Genomic DNA, 24,666 nt, shown 5'->3' with positions numbered 1-24,666 from the left:
ATTTCCTAGAAAATTGATCAAGTATATGCATCAATATAGTGCATATTGGCTTCTTGAAACCAGTTTATCAAGAAAATTAATGAATACCTAACAGTTCCTATTTCTCTTTGAACTAAAACAGAGATTTAATAAATAATCCCACTTAAGGTATTAGTAGCCACCTGTCTATATGAGAAGGAAAGATAATATCATTTTTAAGAATGAATATTTGAGGTATAAGTTTCCAATACTGGCACCATAGTTACTCTGTGACCATGGACAAATTATTTAACTTCTCTAATACTCACTTTTCTCATCTTTAAAATAGCAATAATAACAGTATCTAGCTTCTATATTTATTGAATTATATAATGTCACCCTTGGCAATCTTTTAAAAAATGAAAGTTCTTAATAAATATAAACTATTATCATTATCATTGTTATTTGCTCAAAGGAAAAACATATCTTTAAGAATATACTTCTTGCAATTTTGTCCACCATAATGGGTCCTGTTTAAGAAGAAAATTACAGGGTATGGCAAACCTCCTATAGCAACCAGAAGTGGAAAAGAAATCTCTGGATCCACTCCTTAAAAAATGTCATTAACTCTGTAGTTTCCAAAAATGAGATAGACAAAGAATGTTTGGTCTGTCCCAGGTTAGATTATGGGTGCTTGGAGTACTGAACTATCAAACACATGTCCCATAAACACTATCATGGGTCTCACCCTCCTCTTACTTCCACCCTGTAAAACCTAATCTCCAGATAGCCTGTCTATTTTATACATATTTAGATGTTGCTCTATTCCTTTGGTCAACCCACTCTGCAATGAAGCATACCTGTAGGGGGATAACCCAATCATGGGTACTTTGGGAACAAGTTGAAAGTGATTTACAGAACGACTCAATGCCCATTGATGTATGCACTGTCAAAATTAAATTAGGCTGAAGTATAAACCCATTTAAGAGTGACTTACTGTCATGCAAGAAAATTTAGATTAAAAAGCATTTTCTTGTCCCATTTAAAAACATATTTCAAGATAAACTACTTTAATAGATAATGTTATTAAACATAGAAATTAAAAATTAAAGTTATCTGTAATTTGTTTTAAAGTTGTCCACTAGAAAAAGATGAGTAATAGATGAAACAACATCACAGAATGTTGATAATTTCTAAACCTGGGTCATGCAGACATTTTATTATGCTCCTATTGTGTAAGTTTACAAACTTTAAATAAAAAGTAAAAACAAACAAAAAAATTAGCCTATTTTAAAGGCTTCCCCCATGAAATTGGCATGTTTTCCTCTCCCAAATATCTTGTAAAAGGAGACGGGGCATAACTAATTATTAGTTCCAGTTTATAAACTGAAGATCAAAGAATGGGAAGATATTGAGATATGAAAAAAATTAAATTCAAAGATCTGAATCTTAAGCAAAGGATTCCTGTTTTTTGACCACTAGGCATACACACACACACACACACACACAAGCCACATCCACAAGGGGATAATAAATATGTAGTACTAGGTAACTAATACTCTTAGTCTTGCCTATTCACAAGTTCAATTTTTAATCATTAATAATCTCTGTGCTCATAGTTATCACTATGACATCAGTAAAAATACTATAAGAGACTTGTCCACCAACCTGAAGCACAAATCTCAGTTTCACAAGGTTTTCAATCCACCCCAAGTTTCTTCAAATTTTCAATAAAATTATTTTTATATTTTATCTAAAAGGTATAGAAATAGTAGAAATATAGTCAACAGTGTACATACAGTCCACAGGCTGAACAAGTTTGAACAATGAGAAATATTTTCTTTGGGTAATAGATCACAGTGACCCTTCAGATCAAAGTCAGCTTTACAAAGACTCATTAATTTGACCATGTAAAGGAGTTGCCAATTAGGAAACAAAATACACACGGCTACTTGCACGCACACAGAGAAAGACATATACTAGAACTTGCTTTAATCATCCAGCCTGGTACCTACATAGATAAATAATTCTGAAAGAAGGTGCAATGGAAACTGTCCTCCCAAGATCCTGAGACACTCCTGAAGATAGCCAGAAGACTGTTTCTGGCTTCCTGTTCACAGTTCCTGAGACCATAAGTCTCACCATGGAAATCTTGAGTCTCTCACACCCCAGTATACACTTCTTGTGAAAATCAAGAGTCTCTCAGACTTCAAATTTCAACCCATAAGGATTAGGACAAACTATTTGAAGAGCTCAGAAGACAAAATAGGCAGAACTCTATCAAAGAGAAGCTTACCAGAGATCACAGAAAGTCACAGAAAACTCAGTGAACCAAAAGGGCTCTGAGGGTACCTTCACCTGCATCTAGATGCTACTCTGAATTCTTCAACAGCTGTTTCCGGGTCCCATCTCTTCACCAAAACTGTCAAGTCACAAAATCATATCAGGAGGCACAATTTTGTTCATCTCTTGGGGAAGAAAGTCTCAGCCCAATCCTCTACCCTAAAGTTACCAATTTCCTTTACAAATAAAAACTAATGCATGAAGAGATACTTTGAATTCACACTAATCTATTCAGAATCAATAGTCTCCGACTAATTTTATCATTCATGGATTTTTTTTTTTAACAAAACAATTCTTCTTTATTAGTTAAAGTAAAATAGCTTAGGCTTCTTTCTTAATTATGTATTTATTCTTTTGTTTATAGCTGCATGTGTTAATGCCTTTTTATTTTATTCGATGGGCTCTAATATGTTGTTAACTTTATTTTGATGTTCAAATGGTCTCAGGTTTTCCAGTAGAGGTCTCTCTAAATAGGATTCTGTGTCACTTTGACAAGTACCTATAATTTCTTTTCTTTTTTGTGATTTTTTAAAAGTTTTTTTTATTGTTTATTTTAGAGAGAAAGAAAGAGGGAGAGAGAGACAGAAACATTGATGTGAGAATTTAACACTTATGGGCTGTCTCCTGCACTCCCCCTGCTGGGGATGGAGCTCACAACCTGGGCATGTGCCTGACCTGGATTCGAACCAGCAACCTTTCAGCACAGAACACACAACTGACTGAGCCACACCAGCCAGGGCAACAACTCCCTGTAATTTCTTAACTCATTTCCTTACTTTCTGGAAATATAGTATTCTGGGCACATGTTGAAGTTCCCCTACATCTGCCCTGAAATTAGCCATTCCTCCAAGAAGCAATAGATTTTTAAAGTTGAAAATAAGATACCAAGATCTGTAAACTAGTTGTGTTCATTGCAACTAATGTATCATTGCATTGAGGTCTCTCTCTCTCATATATATATGAAAACTAAGTTTCTCACTGTTTGATAAAAGTTTCAAAAGAAACTAGATGGAATCCTATTGTAATGAATTGGAAATGAAGGTGTCAATGGGAACTCATGGTTTTACAAATAGGTTGATTGGGAATATTAAAATAACCTCAATAAATTTAGTTAAAAAATAAAGACAAATAACAAATATATTTAAACTATGAATTAGCTAGACATGTCATTATTTTAACAATTTAAAAAATTATAATAATGGGGAAGTAACTGAAGAGACAAACAGAACCACTAAATTTAAAATCACAAAAAGAAAGTTTGTTTTTTTTAAAAAAAAAAAAAAAGCTTTCCCAGCAATCATTTTCTAAAGTTCTTAGTGCCCAAGAAATTTTGTCCTTTGCCAGGTTGTTATTGCTTTGGTAATGATGCATTAATCCTCAAATTAAAAAAATACCCATTTATACTATTTTCTGTTATAAAAAGATTTGTTTTTATTATGGAAGTACTTAATGAATCTTAACTAGGAGATGGTATTCATTCAAATAACATTGCATCTACATTTAGAGGGGCCTGCTTCGCAAAGTACTGTCTGATAATGTTTTTCAATCAGCAAAGCCCTTGAAACTGTTCAGCTTGTTAGGCATTTGCAATTGAAGAGTGCATCCATATTAGAAAACAAGATGCAGGGAAATAAAGACAGCCCTCTTTTTCTTCCGTACTTAGTCTGTTCAAAGGACTGCAGCCATTTTAAGAGGTGCTAAAGATATGCCTGCAGAAGGCTTGATCGTGCTAACAATGGAGTAGCATAATGAGCATTTTTTATTCGAACTGAAGAGTTTCAAAAGGATGCAAATTGGTATCTTATCTAAAAGGATAAAAAATTTCCATCAAGTTAAAGAGCAATTTTTCAGATTCTAAGCTTATCATGAGTATTTAAAAAACAACTTGTGTTTACTACATTTGCTGAGAGTGTATCACATCCTTTCATTTCCCCAGTGGGAGGGTGCTTCACAGACATCAAGGACTCTCACAACTCTTAATAAAGTACACAAGTGGGGAGGGGTCATGGTAATAACTGGGAAATGTCACCAGAGAAAACAATATAAATTTAACTGTCAAAGTTAAGAGCAAAGAGATGTCAATCATAGCTATCTTTATTAGTTTTCTATTGCTTTGTAACAAAATACCACAAATTTACTGGCTTAAAACAACACGCATCAGTTCTCATCCAGTTGTATAGAGGAGAAGCCTAGGCCGCTTGGCGGGGCTCCCTGCTTAGGCTGTCCCAAGGCCAACGCCAAGAAGTCAGCTGAGCAGAGGTCAGACCTGGATACACTGGGGAAAATTCATTTCCAAGCTCATTCCCAACTATGTCAGAATTCAGTTTCATACGGTTATAGGACTGAGGAGGAACAGAAGAAAAAGATGTCACCACATAAGAGAGAGGATAGTGGAGCGGAACATAATACACAGCCACAAAATGTGTCTCTTTGGCATATTGATTATATCGAGCTGATTATTTTTAAGAAACAGCAGACACAGAAGCTCTGAAATCCAAGAAAAAGTTGCCCTACAGCAAGACATTTATAAAAGAAATCTCCATTTGTAAGGGTGTCCTCTCCAAACCAGGAACAGGGGGGTGTTCAAGTCTCTAGAAACTCTTAACAATGGAGCAGACAGAGACTTAAAACTGCATTAACAACCATTCCCACGTGCACTGAGCTTTTCCTGGTAACTTCCCGTTGCTGTTTAAGGAGGTGGCTCGGGCCATTTTGGAGAGTAATTCAATTTTCCTGGGTGTATCCCAGGTATACAGGAAGTATACATGCTATTAAACTTCTGTTTGTTTTTCTCCTGCTAATCTGCCTTTTATTATGGGGGCGGGGGACATGGAGGAGGGTAGGGGGGTGGAGAATAGGGGGTTGTATCAGCAAAGTACATATAAGGGTAAAAGGAAAATTATTTTCCCTCCACTACAGTAGATATTTCTTATTTCTCCTTCATTCTTCCACCCTGACTTTCTTTCCCTCAGACGCTCCTTTCATCACCTCTAAAAGAGAAACTGAATTAATGATATTCAACAACTTTCCCTAACGTGAGGGACAAGACTCTAAACCCACATTTCAGTCCAGGTGTCTCAGGCAGGCACATATTGAGCTGCTATAATGGATATGCCTGCTGCGCCTATATACCATTACTATTTTTAGTGACACCACCCAAACAACATTTCAGGAGTTGACAAAAAATGAAATAACTTTCCACAGTGTTACCAGTGAGAGCTTTTTATGTTATCATAAAAGAGGCTAATTAACACACAAACTCAGGGACAGTTTTTCTCCTTCCTCTAAATCACAGAGCTCATGAAAAATTCTCTGTTTAGTATTATTCCTGTTGTGTGTTCTTATAGACAAAACAATAGACCACTGCTAAACTCATTTGGAAAAGCTGACACATTCGAGAATCATTGAGCATTTACACTCTAAGCATTTTTTAAAAGAAATATTGAGTTTCTTTAAAAAAATTTACACTTTGCTACATAATCATTGAAAAGAGTTCTATAAGTGGACCGCTGGCTGTCTACAAATATTACACATAAGAAACAATTAAGCTTTCCTGCAAGTGTAAATGATTTTTTAAAATGACTGTTTCCAAGGAGAATGATTAAAAGTTACCTTTCTCCTCCAAGCCCCAAACCTGGATAGAAGAAGACTGAGGAGGATCATTTTATTTGATTTTCACAAATCATTGTCTAGAATGTGCTACTCAAAATGTGTGTCACTGGTAAGAAAATTGCTCCTGAATGTAAATCATTGCAGAATACATTGAGCTTTGGAATATAAGGTCAGTTGTTTTTTTCAATATTCAAGCCATATACTAGGCTTTTAAAAATCATTTAAATTTTTCAGGACCAAGGTACAATTTTCAGGTTATCATTTTTCTGGTTATCACAGAACTGTGGTCAACGGGTCCTAAAAAATACTAGTGAACTGAGCAATAATATGTTCATTTGCAGAAATATGAATTGCATATATATGTAGATATAAATTATAATTATGTTTACATGTTGTTTATGTAAAACAAAATTAATTTTAGACTGCAATAAGGAATAAAAAAGCATTTATTCAGCTCAAGGAGCTGCAGCTTGAAAGACACAGTTTCAGGTAGCAACCTAAATTGTGCTCTACCAACACAAAGTGGAGGCCATCTTTTTTTTAACGTTTTTATTGATTTTTTAGAGAAAGGAAGGGAGAGGGAAAGAGAGATAGGATCATCAATGATGAGAGAAAGTCATTGATCGCTGCCTCCTGCACGCCTCCTACTGGGGATCGAGGCCACAACCTGAGCATGTTCCCTGACCGGGAATCGAACTGGTGACCTCCTGGTTCATGGGGCGATGCTCAACCACTGAGCCATGCCGGCCAGGGGAGGCCGTCTTTTATTAGAAAGTCCCTGCCCTATTCTATCATGTGAAGTCCTGAGATAGTTAGCCACTAAAGTTAAGGGCTGGCAAAACCCCAGAGGCAAATTATCCATAAATACTTTTTTAATTCCCTCCTCACCTCTTGGTTGGTCTGGGGTTGAAAGGGGGCAGAACATTTCACATTTCACAGTTTGGGTATCTACCAACTTCTGCATTAAAAAGTTTACCACCTTCAACTTCCTAAAGTTTATGTGTTCAAGACCAAAATAAGGTGGTTGTTTTCCTCAGGAGATAATAGATGCAGTTGTGAGCCTCAGCCTTCTGAAGAAATCCTTAAAGGTTTCATCTGCATTACTCTGCAACAATCACTTGCTTATTAATGACATTGAGTCACAAGGTTCTCCTGAGTCTAACTCCCAACGGAACTGATCAGGAAATATCTAAAATGTCTATGGATGAAAAAAAATAAATTAATAAAAAACCCACCCTGGCCGGGGTGGCTCAGTCAGTTGGCATTAGCTGGTGCACTGAAAAGTTGCCAGTTCGATTCCCAGTCAGGGCACATGCCCAGGTTGCAGACTAGATCCCCAGCAGAGGGCATGCAGGAGGCAGTCTATTAATGTTTCGCTCTCTCTCTCTCTCTCCCTTCCTCTCCCTCTAAAAAAATGATTTAAAATATTTTTTAAAAATTAATAAAAGGTCCTTTCACTAGAAGTTAGAAAACATCCATGGAAGGATCTGTAGACACTTCCTGATGCAGTTCTTAAGGAGTCTTCGGCCAGTTCTCCAAGCTCCAGCTCTGACATGCGTGCTAATCCTACCTTGCCCCTCTAGCAGACACAGCTTAAAGTCCTTCTCCAGCTTCATGCTGCCCCGAGTATCAGGCTCAAATTAATCTTAGATTTTGCCAGGATTCTGTCCCTGACCACATTTCTTGCCTCATTTTTTTTTTTGCCTGAAGGATCCCCATTTTGACCAAACCCAACATTTCTTTACTGGAAAAGGGAAAACCAGAAGCCATTATGTTGTAACAAATCTACCGTTGACAGGTCATTTAAAATGTAAGGGATTTTTGAAGGAGGGAATTTTAGAAATGCTAATTATAGCCACATTCGCAGAGTTCTTAATAAAGAAAGAGGTGGATTAAAAATAGTCACAGCTTGGAGTCATAAAAGGAAGAAGCAGTGTCTAACAAATCTCACAATTTTCGAAGACAGAGCACAGAGTCAAAAGGAAGAGTCTGAAAACTAATCTGCCTTTGGTTTCAGAGTACTTTCAACACAGTAGAGCACACAAAACACTAATTTAGGGGGTCAGGAAGTGTGGCATCATGGAGCGAGCACTGAAAACTATCTAGGAAATTTTAGGTGGTAAAGAACTTCAGGCACACAAAAATACTCTAAAATAGATAGTGTCTGAGAGAAATGTTATCCCTACAGATTTCTAGTTGAAGGCTATTTAACTCTTAATGACCTACCAGAAGGAATATAGCATGAAATTAAAAAATAGAAAATTAATAAAATATTCAGACTATTGGTAAATCCATAAAAAATAAGAATAAAATAAAACTGAATGGTTTGACTAGATTAAAACATGAGGTGACAGCTTAGTTATAATTCTTTTTTAAAGAAAATTATTTAAATATATCTTTATTGATTTCAGAGAGAGGAAGGAAGAGGGAAGAGAGAGATAGAAACATCGATGATGAGAGAGTCATCATTGATCAGCTGCCTCCTGCACACCTCTGACTGGGGATCGAGCCTGCAACCCGGGCATGTGCCCTGACCAGGAATAAAACTGTGATCTCCTAGATCCTAGGTCAATGCTCAACGTCTGAGCCATGCCCAGCCAGGCAGTTATAATTCTTTAGAATATATATTCATCTTGCACACAAAAATTGAAAGGTAATTTAATAAAGATATGAATAAACAGAAATAAAAATATTGCTTACACATTCTGGCAAAGTTGTCAGTGGAGGGATGAAAAGTTATTAAGAGTTAGAATATTAAGACCTTGTTTAGGAGCTCCTGGTCAAGATAGTGGAGTAGGTAAGCACTGTACACATCTGCTCTCACAACCACTTCAAAATTATAACTAAACTACAGAACAACCATCATTGGGAATCATCTAAAGTATAGCTAAACAGAAGTCCTACCATTAAGGATATACAGAAGAGGCCACATCTACACTGATAGGTGGGATGGAGGCTTGAAACAGGCTGCTCCCACATCCATGTGTGGTGGTTAAAAATCAAGAAAAATATCTCAGCTATGGAGGTCCTCTCTGAGGAGTGAGGATTCCCAGCCCCACAGCAGGCTCCCTAGCCCAGGGTTTCAGAGCCGGGAAGGGAGGTGTCCGTGACTTCTGGTTGTGAAAGCCAGCGGAGATTGTGTCTGAGTGAGACAGAGGGCTGCTGGAGTCCAAGGCATTCCTCTTAAAGGGCCTGTACCTGGACTTGCTTGCTGACAGAGTCATTCACTCTGAGTTCCAGTGCCAGGGCAGCAGCTCAAAAAGCACCAGGGACATTTAGGGAGGAACTGAATTGTCTGGCTTCAGGTTGAGGGCTGGAGGAGCAGCTTTCTCCCATACAGAAGTTCTGGGAGAAGCCATTGTTCCTTGCCCTGAAGGTGCAGACTGGCACTATACCTGAGTTTCTGTCAACCTGGTCAACGCTTTTCCCTCCTGCTAAAGTGAATCATGCTCAATAGGGTCAGCCCTGCACAATAACTCCTCTACAATAGTTACAACCAGTCCTTAAAACCAATCAGCACAAGGGTCAATCCTTCCAATCAGCATTCAAGGCTCAACTACACTGGGAGGGCACGCACAACCCACACAAGAGACACACCTGGAGCACCCAGCTCAGGTGACCAAGGATATTACACAACTTGGCTCCACAGGACACCTACTATATAAGGCCACTCCATCAAAACTGAGAGGCATAGCAGCTCTACCCAATACATAGAAATAAACACAGGGAGGTAGCTAAAGTGGGGAGACAAAGACACATGCCCCAAATGAAAAAACAGGAGAAATCTCCAGAAAAAGAGCTAAATGAAATGGAGGCAAGCAATCTACCTGATATATAGTTCAAAACAATGGTTATAAAAATGCTCAATAAACTTGATGAGAACTTCAACAGCATAAATAAGGACATAGAAAGCATAAAAAACAGTCAGAAATGAAGAATACGATCATTAAAATGAATAATACATTAGAGGGAATCAACAGCAGATGAAGTAGTGGACTGAATCAGAGATTTGGAAGAAAAGGTAGCAGAAAAGACCCAATTAGAACAGCAAAAAGAACAAAGAATCCAAAAAATGAGAGTAATTTAAGGGGCCTCTAGGACTGCATGCTAACATTCGCACCACAGTTGGTCCCAGAAGGAGAAGGGAGACAACAAAGAATTGAAAAACTACCTGAAGTAATAATAACAGAAAATTTCCCTAACTATGTAAAGGAAATAGACACACAAGCCCAGGAAGCACAGGGAGTCAACAAGAGGAACCCAAAGAGGCCCTCACCAAGACACATCGTAATTAAAATGCCAAACCTCAAACACAAAGAGAGAATCTTAAAAGCAGCAATAGTTAGTTACCTAAAAGGGAGTCAATTACCTATAAGATTTTCAAGTGACTTCTCAACAGAAACCTTGCAGGCCATAAGGGTATGGCACAAAATATTAAAAGAGATGAAAAGCAAGGACCTACAAGCAAGATTACTCTACCCAGCAAAACTAACATTTAGAATCAAAGGACATGTAAAGAGCTTCCCAGACAAGAAAAAGCTAAAGGAGCTCATCACCACCAAACCTGTATTCTGAGAATATTAAAGGGTCTTCTTTAAGAAGACCAAAAGTATAAATAATAAAATGGAAATAACTGCATATCTGTCAACAATTATTTTAAATGGAAATGGATTAAATGCCCCAATCAAAACACATAGAGCGATGGAATGAATAAGACAACAAGACCCTTACTTACATATGCTGTCTACAAGGGGCTTGCTTAAGACTGAAAAACACACAGTGAAAGGAACGGGGTGGGGAAAAAATATCACATGAAATGGAAACAAACAAAAAAAGCTGAGGTAGTGATACTTACACCAGACAAAATAAACTTTAAAACAAAGGCTATAATAAGAGACAAAGTAGGACCCAGCAATTCCATTTCTGGATATTTATCTAAAGAAACTCAAAACATTAATTTGAAAAGACATATGCATCCATATGTTCACTGCAGCATTGTTTACAATAGCCAAGACATGGAAGCAACCTATGTGTCCACCAATAGATGACTGGATAAAGAAGTGGGGTAGCCCAGCTAGGCAGCTGAGCGTCGACCTAGGATCCAGGCGATCAGGGTTCGATCCCCAGCCAGGGCACATGCCCGGGTTGTGGGCTGCAGCTGATCAATGACTCTCTCATCATTGATGTTTCTATCTCTCTCTCTCCCTCTCCTTTTCTCTCTCTGAAATCAATAAAGATATATTAAAAAAAAAAAAAAGTGATGTATATATATGACGGAGTATGACTCAGCCATAAAAAAGTATGACATCTTGTCATCTGCAACATGGATGGACCTAAAGGGTATTGTGCTGAGTGAAATAAGTCAGACAAAGACAAACACCATATGATTTCACTTATATGGGGAATCTAAAAAATACAAAATAAATGAACAAAACAAACAGATTCGTAGATACAGAGAATATTTTGACAGTTGCCAGATGAGAGGGGTGTTGGAGAGACAGGTAATATAGGCGAGGAATTAAGAAGTACAAATTGGCCTGGCCAGATGTGGCTCAGCAGTTGAGCATCGACCTAGGATTCAGGAGATTGAGGTTCAATTTCCAGTCAGGGCACATGCCCAGGTTGCGGGCTCGATCCCCAGTCAGGGGTGTGCAGGAGGTAGCCAATCAATGACTCTCATCATTGATGTTTCTCTCTCTCTTTCTCTCTCCCTTCCTCTTTCTGAAATTAATAAAGATATATTTTAAAAAAGAAGTACAAATTGTTTGTTACAAAGTATTCATGGACATGTAAATACAGCATAGGAAATATAGTCAATAGTATTGTAATAACTCTGCTTGGTGTCAGATGGGTACTAGATTTATCAAAGTGATCACTCATAAGTTATAAAAATATCTAATCACTATGTTGTACACCTGAAATTAATATAATATTGTATGTCAACTGTAATTATACAAAATCTGTTTTTAAAAAGACCCTGTTTATAATAATGATTGAGAGAAAAATGGAATAAAATATTAACAACTAGTTGAATTCAGTTCAAATTAAGCAGAAAATACTTTTGAGCAAGAACACTATTGCCTACTATGCAAAATGAATTTTACGTTACTTAGAACTTATAATCTCTGTGTTTTAAAATTTATTCCATTTCTTTACTTTTTTTCCCCCACAGCCAATGTAATGTTATACACACATGACTTCTCTGCTTCTGCCTCCCACACCTTTGTACACACATCCTAGCCTTTTAAGTATGCTCCAGAATATGTGAATTATAGTAAAGCTTTATAAGCATAGAGGCAGGTCTAAACTGTTATAAACTGTTGCGCTCTTAAGTCCTATCTCACGTATCCCCATTTTCCTCTCCGGAATCTGCATTTCTAAGTCACTGATGGTGTCTGTTATGCAGAAACCTTTTACTAAAGTCTTGCATCACATGTGAAATTTATTACAAAGTTTTAGACATAACCATATTTCTCACTAGCTGTGCTATAAAAGTAAGTGAATGAATGTGAAATTGTGAATAGCCTATACTAGTATAGTAGGATATTTCATCAGCTCATGTGAGTGGCATTATATTGAAGATTCTTGTAGCTAAGACAGCAACTATCTTTGAGTGTCTATGATTGTACAGAGGCAGTCTTCTGATACTTTATGCAAATTACCTAATTTAATGCTCACACAAAAAAACCTATTAGGTAAAAATTATTAGTCCTATTTATAAATTAGAGGAACAGAGAAATAACTTCCACAAAAATGACAGTATTCAATAAGTTATTTTGTCATAACCAGGATATGAGCCTATTTTATCTTTCTTTAAAACTTATACTTGGAACCACTTTGATACCTGTGCACAAAGTAATAGGACAGCAGCAAAGTAAATGGCTCAAAACACAATTTTACCTAAGGTCAGTCCTCTCCTAATGGGATGTTAGTTGAAGCCAAGATATTGGTCCTTACTGAAAAATACCTATAAAATAGGCTAATCTTCATATGCCTCAGAAATAGGAGGGAGCCTAGGATAGTCTGCAAGGGGGGAGCTGTCGCTTGTCAGTAGGTCTAAGTGATAAACAAAATGTAAATATTTTAAACAATGATACAAATCCCTTACTAAACTGGGTTCATTCACACAAGTAGGGGTTTCACACGGGATATTACAACATAATATTTAATCCACAATACTAAGCACCAATTGAAAAAACATATCCATGAACATTTTTACCATTGGAAAACACTTTTACCTTAAACTAATTTTATTTGTGTATTTCAGGCAGATTAAGAAAAGGCATAGGGCTCACCTACCCCTGGTATGTCATATACCTAAGAAATTGGTGGGGTTTTTTTTACTGCTTTCAGACATTGTTACTGGTTTTGATATATATTTGTTAAAATGCACATTGTTACCATAACAAATGCAATAATCTAGTGCCCACCCCTCCCATAAGACCTGGAGGAACAAAATAAAGGACAACAGATGGCTGCAGAAAATGACAGGCAACTTCAAAAATAAAATAAAACTATAACAAGAATAACAAAACGTGGAGGAGAAACAAGATGGCGCGTAGGTAACAGCTACACCAGTCGCCTCCTGCAACCACATCAAAATCACAACTAAAGTACAGAACCACCGTCACTCAGAGCCTCCTGAGATCCGGCTGCACAGAAGCCCCACAGCCAGGGAGCTGAAGGAGCACCAAGACCGGGAGGTAGGGGCGGAGACACGGGCGGGTTGGGGAGGAACTGGAGACTCGGCCGCGGGCCCACACCCGGTGCCGCGGTTTAAACCCGGAGGGAATCTCAGCGGTGGGGGTTTCCTGGAGGAGGGAGGGGTCCCAGCCCCACAGCAGGCCCCCAGCCCAGGGCTCTAGGGCCGGGAAGAGACCCCGCAATCTCAGGCTGCGAAACCAGCGGGGACTGTCCCTGAGGGTCGCGGAGGCTGCGGGAGCCCCAGCAGCTCCTCTAAAGGGCCCGGCACGGACTCACTCGGACGCTCCCTCTGAGCCCAGCGCCGGGCAGCAGCCTGAAAGGACCCGGGACACTCGGGGAGGAACTAACCTGCCTGAGATCCGGGCGAGAGCTGGAGGGGCGGCTTCCTCCCAGGCAGAAGGGCTGGCGGAGGCCATGGCTCCTTTGGTGAGTCCTCCCCGCACACAGCCCGAAGGCAGGCCGGCCCCATATTTGAGTCGCCAGCACCTGACTCTCACCTTTGGCCCCGCCCCGTGATTCCCGGAGGCCCCGCCCCTCCCCACCTGCAGCTCATCCGGGCCATTTCCAGGGGCTTCTCTTTGCAAGTGGCCTCTGGAGCCTCATGCTTAGGACTTTCCTAAAATCTCTCAAACAAGCAGCAGCGGGCCCCATACAGCTTGATAAGTGGCCCCAGGCCTGCACTAGTGGCAGCTGCATTGGCTCATAGCTGGGCCTCTCCTGGACACCACCAAGCCCAGCACAAGTAGCAGCCAACTACGGTTTGCTGTGTAACTCATGCTGGGTGGCCCTGGGCAAGGCACTGGCAGAGGCTGACTTTGCACCACCCAGGAGGCCCCAGAGACAGTGCACCTGGTGGTCAGACTCTACCACGCTGGATTACAACCCTGCCACATCCACGAGTGACACACTCAAGGGGTGCACTTGCTGAACACCAAAGCCCCACTGAAGTAAATCCTGCTCCATAGGGGTGTCTCCAGCACAGCAGCTCTCTGGTTGTAGTTCCAGCTGGTCCTCACACCTGATTCCCCGGGGGGGTCAATTCCTCCTAGGGATGCCAACAGCAACTAAGGCTCAACTACAACAGGACAGTGCACACAGCCCACACAGGGGAGCACCTAGAAGGCCCAGCTCAAGGGACTGGGGAGGCTGAGCCACTGGACCCTACAGGACACCTACTACACAAAGCCACTCTACCAATTCCAGGAGACATAGCAGCTCTATCTAATACATAGAAACAAACACCTGGAAGCAGCCAAAATGTGGAGGCAAAGAAACATGTCACAAAGGAAAGAACAGAAGAAATCTCTAGAAGAGGAACTAAATGAAATAGATCCAAGCAAGCTAACAGATACAGAGTTCAGACTTTTGCTTATGAGGATGTTTTAGCAGATGGTTAGGGAAATAACTGAGAAAATCAATCACATAATAAAGTACCAATTTGAAATGAAGGCTACACGAACTGAAATGAAGAATAATTTACAGGGAATCAACAGAGTAGAGGACGCTGAGAATCAAATCAGCAATTTGGAACATGAGGAAACAAAAAACACCTATCCAGAAGAGCAAAAAGAAAAAAGAATCCAGATATATGAAGACAGCATAAGGAGCCTCTGGGACAACTTCAAGAGGCCCAACATTCGTATTATTGGTGTGCCAGAAGGTGAAGAAAGAGACCAAGGAATTGAAAACCTACTTGAAAAAATAATTACAGAAAACTTCCCCTACCTGGGGAAAGAAATAGACTTTCAAGTCCAGAACGCACAGAGGGTCCCAAACAAGAGGAACCCAAAGAGGCCCACAGCAAGACACATCATACTTAAAATGCCAAAGGTTAAAGACAAAGAGAGAATCTTAAAAGCAGCAAGAGAAAAGCAATTAGTTACCTACAAGGGAGCACCCATACGACTGTCAGCTGATTTCTCAACAGAAACTTTGCAGGCCAGAAGACAGTGGCAAGAAATACTCAAAGTGATGAAAAACATGGAACTACAACCAAGATTGCTCTACCCAGCAAAGCTATCATTTAGAATTGAAGGTCAAATAAAGAGCTTCACAGATAAGAAAAAGCTAAAGGAGTTCATCACCACCAGACCAGCACTACAGGAAATGTTGAAGGGTCTTCTTTGGGAAGAAGCTAATGAACAAAAGAATCTGATGAACTTAATGGATCCAGGGACATTGATGACACATGGGGCAGACTGTCATGTTTCGGAGGGGGGAGGGAGGGATGGTGGAGGGTGGGAGGAGATTGGCAAGGGAGGTTATATGCATATATGCATGACCCATGGACACAGTCAGTAACAGGGTGGGGGCCTGGGGAGGGGGTAAGTTGCCGGGGGAAATGGTATACCTGTGATGCTCTCAACAATAAAGATAAATTTAAAAAGAAAAGAAAAAAAGAATAACAAAACTTTAAGATACAAGCTTATTTAGAACTGTCACTTAAAGAGAATACTATTTCTTGCCAGTCACATGTAATTAGAATCTAGTCTTTTATGTGATGAAACTATTTACTTAATTAATTCTCAAGTGTTTGGAGAAACTACAGATGAAAAACTTCCTCACTTAAAGAATATATTCTTATCTATATACACAGTGTTTTGTTCAGGTAGTCCCCATTAACACAAAATGAGAAAAGCTATACACATAAATTCTTCCTCATTAAAGTAAAATTATGCACATTAGCTTCTTTAGTGTTATATTTAAAAAGCATATACCATGAATCGACAATTAAATTTGCCTACATTCATTTTCAAGTAATTGAGAAAAATTATCTCCAAAACACACACCCTCTCTCTCTCTCTTTCTTCTCTTTCAGGAAATTAAAGTGAAGTAATAAAGATAATTCTTGATATAGGACTATGATATTTTAAAATATATTCATCAGATAAGACAAAAGATTAAAAGTGGATTGAAACCTCACAAAGTAGCTTCTTTAACATATCAAGGCATAAAGGTTCAAAAATTATGGCAATAAAATTATAGGTAAAAATTTTGTCAGAAATGTAGATGATTAAAGGTAATGAATGGATTCACAGAGTTTAGAATGCAAGAGCTCTTAATTATGTAGTTCTTTGTGAGCCCGATTACCAATCAACAACTCTCAAATGCTGAGTTTCCATTTATCAATTAAAAAAGAGTATTTGCCTTTCAGCTTTAGATAATATGCTTGAATTCAAATTCACAACTCTAATTACGTTCATGTCATAATATATTAAAACAAACAACTGTCTTGGAAGGATTTATTATAAGGATGGGTCTATTTTCAGCCTAGTGCTTATGAGCAAATCTGTTTTGAGATCGCTAGACAAGGACATTTTTATACTGATTCTACTCCTTCAGCATTTATCTGCAAGAATGCATGTGGACAGAACTTGAAGAAACGTATTTCATTCAAGTAATATATGATGATAATAGTAAAAATAACCGCAACAGCTAAAATTTATTAAACACTCTACGCATCAGAAACATTACTAACCATTTTATATTCTTTATCTTATCTAATTTAAAAAATGAGATAGGTCCCCACAATTATTACAGTTTAACAGATTAGGAAACTGAAACATTGAAAAGTTTAGTAAACTGCCCAAATTATTAAAACACCTAACATTTAGAGCAGAGACTTGAACTCAGGCGTTTCTAATTTCATGTTCTTTACCATATTTTGCCCTGAATTCCAATCATTTTCTCCCTTTCCTCTTTAGCCCAGTGACACATTGTGGTTGTAGCCTATGTCAATGTCTTTCTTTACCTCTCTCCTTCACTTTTTTTCTTTTTAAACTTATCTTTATTGTTGAAAGTACGACAGATGTCACCCTTTTCCCCCCATTGACCCTCCACCCTGCACCCCCCACCCCCCAGACCTTCACCCCATTATTGTCTGTGTCCATGAGTTATGCGTCTATGCACATAAGTTCTTTGATTCATCTCCCCATCACCACCTTCCCTCTGAGATTCGTCAGACTGTTCCATGCTTCCATGTCCATCACTAGTTCTATGTCTTTTTCCGCACAGAAGGCTTTTGTTTTACTTCTGTTTCTATGATCATGCTTTTACAATTTAGATCACTATAATTACTGCATTCCCGAGATAAATGTGTGTGTGATGGTATTTACAGGAGACCATGTGATTTTGAGATAAAGACAGTAGTAGTAGCTCTGTTATCTGTAATATATCATCAGTGAGCACCTGATCACAAGTATCGGGAAGACCAGAAAGGATCCAAAGGTCTGACTGGGAATATGTTTCTTGTGGAAGCTTTGGGGAACTACCACCAACTGGGTGGCTTGAAAGAATAGAATTTGTCTCTCTCATACTTATAGCCAGAATCTGAAATTGAAGTGGTGGCATGGCCGCATTCCCTCTGAAGGATTTAGAGGAGAGTCCTTCATGGGCTGTTACCACTGCTAGTGGCCGCTGGCAACCCTGACTCCCTAGGCTGTGGCCTCATTCCAGCCTCTGCCTCCAACTTCACACCACCTTCTTGGGACGCCCAGAAAGCTCCTCGCGCCCCTTCTTAGTCAGTAGGCCTCAGGAGAGCCACTCCTCTCACAGCTACCACCAGATTAGTTTCAAATAAGTGTTTAGGCACAAAAAATGGAAACATTTATAAATTCAATTTTTGCAAATTCATAAAACTCCTAGAGGTAGAATTTTATAAGTGGTAACACAGGCTACTACCAAGCTCAAAAGACGCAGCTCTCTGACAATGGATGAAGGGCTAAAGTCAACTTGAGAGCCTCGTCAGACCACTGAAATCATGCACTGTGGGAGGTCATCTTCTCAAGCCTCTAGTAAGACAGACAGAAGACACCCAAAATGCCACTTATAAGTTTTATGAGCAAGTAATATTGTAGGAAAAAAGCTACCAAGGTTGTAGGTTTTATTTATTTAACCATATTACCTGGATATATGCATTTGGGGGAAGGGAGAGGCAAGTTATAACTAAATAAAATCATGTAACCTGCTAAAATTTGGTAGAAAATAGTATATGGAAGTACCAATTCTAGGACTCCTAATAACTCAGTATATGACATTAAACAAGTTATTTTAATTTTGTGTCACCAAATGCCTTAAATTAGAAAATAAATATAAAAGAGCTATGTTTGCCCTGCTAGACCTAGATAAATGCTTCAAGAATACTGACTACTACAACATATTATATAACACATTAAGCAATGAATTTTTCATAATGTTGTAATCAATTTTAATTTCTAAATTATTTTCCTAGTTAAAAATAAGGGTGTCACTGCACCCTGTGTGCATTCCTTTAAGTTAACATTGTATCAGATTATATGAAAATCAGTGCTTATGAATATAAACTACCTTTTTAAAGATAGATAGTTCAAAAAAATTGAGTTTTTAGTAAAACTATCTCCTTGTGTCACAGTGGCTGACAGCAAATTGACCTAAATATTAAACTTCTCTTTGTCCTGACTGTATTTTGTAGCTTTAAATTGCTGACCAGCAAATTTTTAATACTTTTGTGGTACAGAACATAGCAGTTCTTACAGAAATTTATGGATGCAAATTTATACAAGTGTGCTTTATAATTTCAAAGGCCAATAACAGCCAAAATCCCCAAACTGTTCTTTTAACCTCAGTATCTAACAGTAGGTTTCCTGGCAATACAAGGCCCCTGGGAAGTTCTGGAAGCATGGAGAACTTCTCACCTTCCCTCATAGCATAGCTCACCCACTAGCTCTCCAAGGAAGGGCTTGTAGGGTTACTCTCCATTGCCCATTGTGACACTTTGGCACCATTTTTCCCTTTGGAGTCAGACTCTGTGGTTGACCACTTAGTTGCTCAGTAACTATGAATGATTTTATTTATTTTTCAATGCTTTAGTGTCATCATATGTAAATAAGAATACCATTAATCACTATCCCCTAGAGTTGTGAAGATTCAAAGAATTCTAAGTGTTTAGGCCTAGCCGGTGTGGCTCACTAGTTGAGTATCAGCCTGTGCACCAAGAGGTCACCACTTCCATTCCCAGGCAGGGCACATGCCTGGGTTGCAGGCTCCATTCCTGGTGAGGGGCATGCTGGAGGCAGCCAACCGATGTTCTCTCTCATGAATGTTTCTATCTCTCTCTCCCTTTCCCTTCCTCTCTCTCCAAAAAAATCAATAAAAATATGGGGGACTTTTTGTTTTTATTTTATTTTAAAGAGTGCTTAAAAGAGCACTCTTTAATATGTGGTATCCTGTAAGTATTTAACAAAAATAAGTGAGTCAGTGAGTGATGATGATTTAACATGCTGCCTTAACTTTTTGTAATACCACACATTAAATAATTTATTTAAATTTAGCCCTGTGGCAAGGCAGCTAAAAACTACAGTTCATATGTATTATTTACACAGATAATGATAGCTGCCAAGCTTAGGAGCTTAAATTTATGTTATGTACTACCATGTGAGAGGAGCTAAGCCAAACATTGGAGATAAATGTTGAACAAATATGAGTAAGATAATGAGAATTAGCCATTTGGTGTACATGAAGGAGGTACATGCAATATGACATGAATACACTGACTGATAATCACTTGTACATATCCAATTCTCTTTTCTGATCTCTTATGTATTGCCCAGTGATTTTCAAACTTTTTCATCTCATGGCACACATAAACTAATTACTAAAATTCTGCAGTACACCAAAAAATATATTTTTTGCCAATCTGACAAAAAAAATTGGTATAATTTTGATTGATTCACAATGGACAGCTATTATTGTGTTGGCTGTTGTCATTTTTTTAATCTGACAATCTAAGGGAAAAGAGGTCAGTGCTTAGTTAAATATTGCATGCTTTAAAAATTCTTGGTGCACACCAGTTGAAAATTGCTGGTATAGACTATGAACCTTTTTTTATGTATTTTATTTTTTTATTGTTCAAAATATTACAGATGCCTCCTTTTCTTCCCATTGACCCATTCCACCCTGTGCCATCCCCTTCTCCAGTCCCTCACCATGCCATTGTCTGAACCTTTAAATTTTGTTTAATTCAATTGATTTCCATGTATGAGCTATAATTTCTTACTTATATGTTCAATTTTAGGAGTACAGTTTCATGTCGTCTATATTTCTACCACCTAGCATTTAATTATATCTCAACTGTAGACCTAGGTGCTTCAGAAATTGGATAAATTATGCCATTTTTATATTTAGTTAAAATTGGCATTATGTGAAAATTTTATTCATGACTCTGAGAACCTTCAGAAGACACTCTTTTCTAAATTAGCACAACCTTGACATAAAAATAGTAGGAGTTATAATCATATTATAATAATTAGGGATTGAACTGTTGACCTTTAAGCTTTGCAGGATCTTCTTGAACCGAAACCCATCTCTTTCAGGAAAAAGACATATATAGTCCAACACTTCTCCCTCACATCCCTGGGAGCAAAGCAATAAATCTTTACAGGGTCTTTTGAGTTTGAGAGGGTGGCAGAATTCCCTCTCCCATAAATAGGAAGAAAAGAGCCTTGGCTCACTGCAGCCTCGAAAGTCACTACAGAAAGCATGGCTTTGAAAGGATGTCTACCAAGTATGGAAGGAAAAAGCTAAATATAGCAGAACGGTTGAGTGTGCAAAGGGGAGATTAAAGGAGTGCTATGGACACCAAGGTCAGTGAGCACAGCTGTCCCACTCACTCTCACTGCCCACTAATTCCAGCACTAGCATTACCACTACAGACCCAAACATCAGGGAACACTGCTGTATGATTAAAACACGAAATATATCAGATTAATGAACTTTGCAACAAGCTATATGCTTAACTAAGTACATAAAATAGCTAACACCTATAGAGCACTTAATATGGGGAAAATATTGCAACTGTGCAAATACTGCACATATTAATGAATATAATTCTCACAACAAATGTGAGCCGGGCTGGTGTGGTTCAGCGGTTAAGTGTCATCCGTTGAACCAAGAGGTCGCTGGTTCAATTCCCAGTCAGGGCACATGCCCGGGTGGTGGGCTCGATCCCCAGTGGGGGGCGTGCAGGAGGCAGCCGATGGATGACGTTTCTCTCTTTCATCATTGACGTTTCTATCTCTCTATCCGTCTCCCTTCCTCCCTAAAATCGATAAACATATTTTTTTTAAAAACATGAGGTACTGCTATTTATCCTCATTTTACAGATGAAGAGACTGAGGTATAGAGAAATTAAGTGACTTGCCTGCAGGAAGACGGACTCCAGAATCAGGTGACTGACTCTCCATGCTGACTCGTGGTTATTTCCCTTTCACCACCACGCCTCAAACCCAACAGATATGTAAGTGCAGCAAGAAACCTATGTAAGACTGAGAAGAAGCCTAGAGGTAACAAGACTAATAAGAAAACTAAACTCCTAATGAGTCATCTGTGAATAAATTCTAAATTTCTTTTTTAGTGTCTTTCTCAATCTGGCACCTTTCACGAACCACTAAATAAATTTTCAAAAGCAACAAACAGCAAACATAATAAAACCTGTGGCAAGGGCTTGTTTATTGGCCTTCTAAGCTATAGGTTTAAATTTACACTTTTGTCCTTGAGCAATTGAATGTATAATTCCAGCTAGCATGGATGAGAAATTCTAAAAATGTTAAGAGACCCCTGCAAATATCTACACATTTGTAGCAATCTAGTGCTGTCTCCAACTGCGTACCCGCTGAGCACTGCATCTACCGCCTGGACAGCGAGCCCTGGTCATCAGGCTGCACCACAGCAGCTTCTCTGAGCGTGTAGCTCCACACAGATGTGAGAGCCCTTCCGTTTTGGAGTGAAAATAGTCTTCCTACACACCACACGAGGCTGTGATTTCCTCAGAGAAGTACTAAAGAACCAATGTGGACAAAAGAGAAACATATATTATGGTCACTGACTAATGAGCCATTTTGAATATGCCCAAGTTCTCTGTCTATATAACAAAAGCCTGCCCTGAAGGGAAACAACTTTACCAGAACCTATCTGACTTAAGCAAAAGAGAACAGGCGGCAGGAACCCCTTCTAGGTTTCCTAAGTTGTGCTTCATTAAAATGAAAAACTTCTGCTCCGGAAACGGTTGAGAAAGAAAAGACAAGCCATCAAGCCACAAACCGGAAGAAGATATTTGGAAAACACATATATGATAAACCACTTGCATCCAAAATAGATGAAGAATTCTTAAAACTCAACAATAGGAAAACAGACAACTCAGATAAAAAGTGAGCAAGAAACATGAACAGACACCTCCCTAGAAATATATAGAGATGGTAAATAAGCATATGAAAAGATGTATAATATTGTATAGCATTAGAAAATTTCAAATTAAAAAAAAAAAGATTTTTACAACATACCCGTTGAAGGGCTAAAATCCAAAACACTGTTAACACGCAATGCTGGTGATGATGTAGAGTAATAGGAATCCTCAATCCATGCTGGTGAGAACAGAAAATGACACAGCCACTATGGAAGACTGTCAGGTTCGTGCAGAGCTAAATGTAATCTTAACCATGTGATCCAGCAATCATGTGCCTAGGTATTTACCCAAATGAGTTGAAAACTTATGGACAACACAAAAACCTGTACATGGATGTTATGGCAGCTTGATTTATGATTTCCAAAATTTGGAAGCAATCAAGATGTCCCTCTTGAGGTAAATGTATAAACAAACTGTAGTACATCCATACAATGGGATATTATTCACTGATGAGTTATTGAGCCAGTATGAAATGGTTATATATATATATATAGTATTACTTCAACTATATGACATTTTGACAAAGGCAAAGCTATAGATAGTAGAAAAATTGGTGGTTGCCAGATATCTGGGGGGAGGGAGGGATATATAAATAAAGTGTAAGGACTTTTTAGGACAGTTAAACTACTCTGCATGATATTGCAATGGTGATTGCATGACATACATTTATCAAAACTCACAGAACTGTACAATGCATAGAGTAAACTCTAATGTAAACAATAGACTAGTTAATAACAAAGATGGGTTCATTAATTATAACAAAGGTACCACACTAATGCAAGATGTTAAAATAGAAACTGCAAGGGAAGACAAAGGGTATATGTGAAAACTTTGCAAAATGTTTCATTGGACATTCCCTTGTTAAAGACTCTGATATATTTCAATAACATCCTTCTTTTGGCAGAATGTCCGCTTCGATCAAGGATGTTATAGCACACATTACAGGTTGAAGCACCATGCTGCTTCTTCACTCACAGTCACACATTCCTGGGCGGAACCACTGGCCTCATAAAAAATAAAAGATGATCAGTATATTTTTTCATTCAGGGATCTTGCTAAGTGAGATATCTCTGCCTCGCAGTTCCTCCTGCAGGTTTACTCACAGTTCAGAGTCAACAACTGTCCCAAGACCTTTGCAATCATTCCCCTTCCTCCTTTGTCTACAGATTTTTAGCTTTGAAAAGCACCACTTTTATTTACTATATATTCATTATCCTGTATTTATTTTTATTTCCATTTTATTGTAATCTAGTAACAGTTTCATCTCATAGTAAATGGAGTAGTACCTATGTCTCTGAAACCTTCAACTCATTAGCAATGTATGATTTAATAGATAAAACTACCTGAATCAAGTGCTGTTACCCAAGCACACTTCTTCGCTTCAGCCCTGCCTATGATCTTATCAACAGATAACTTGCATATTACTTATATCCCTTTATAACTTCTAACATCATTCCAGTAATCTGTTGAATGCTGCATGCTTCTCCCTTAATCTCCAACCCACAGTTAACATGTAAAATGCCAGTCTTAAATTCATAATTTTCTCACATCATATTTTCAGTGTCAGAAATGTTTCCCAGTATGCTTGAAAAAGTGTTCTTCCACTCTTGTGTAAATGAATCACTTTTATACAGTGAACTTTCTCCTAGGGCAGCTATGTATATTTTGATATAGGCATATATTGACTAGATTTCCTTTCATTTATTGATTCAGGAGAATTAAGAGGAATCACTTTGTAACTAGCAGAACCATACAGTTTAATCACCATTAGATTCAAACCAATCTTAGTTAAATTATTTGGGGATTTCAACCTGGTGATTGGAAAAGGAAAT

Source organism: Miniopterus schreibersii (assembly GCF_964146895.1).
Source record: "Miniopterus schreibersii genome assembly, chromosome: 3".
Classification (NCBI taxonomy): domain Eukaryota; kingdom Metazoa; phylum Chordata; class Mammalia; order Chiroptera; family Miniopteridae; genus Miniopterus; species Miniopterus schreibersii.
The sequence above is the reverse complement of the archived record's forward strand: the minus strand, read 5'-3'. Positions refer to the sequence as shown.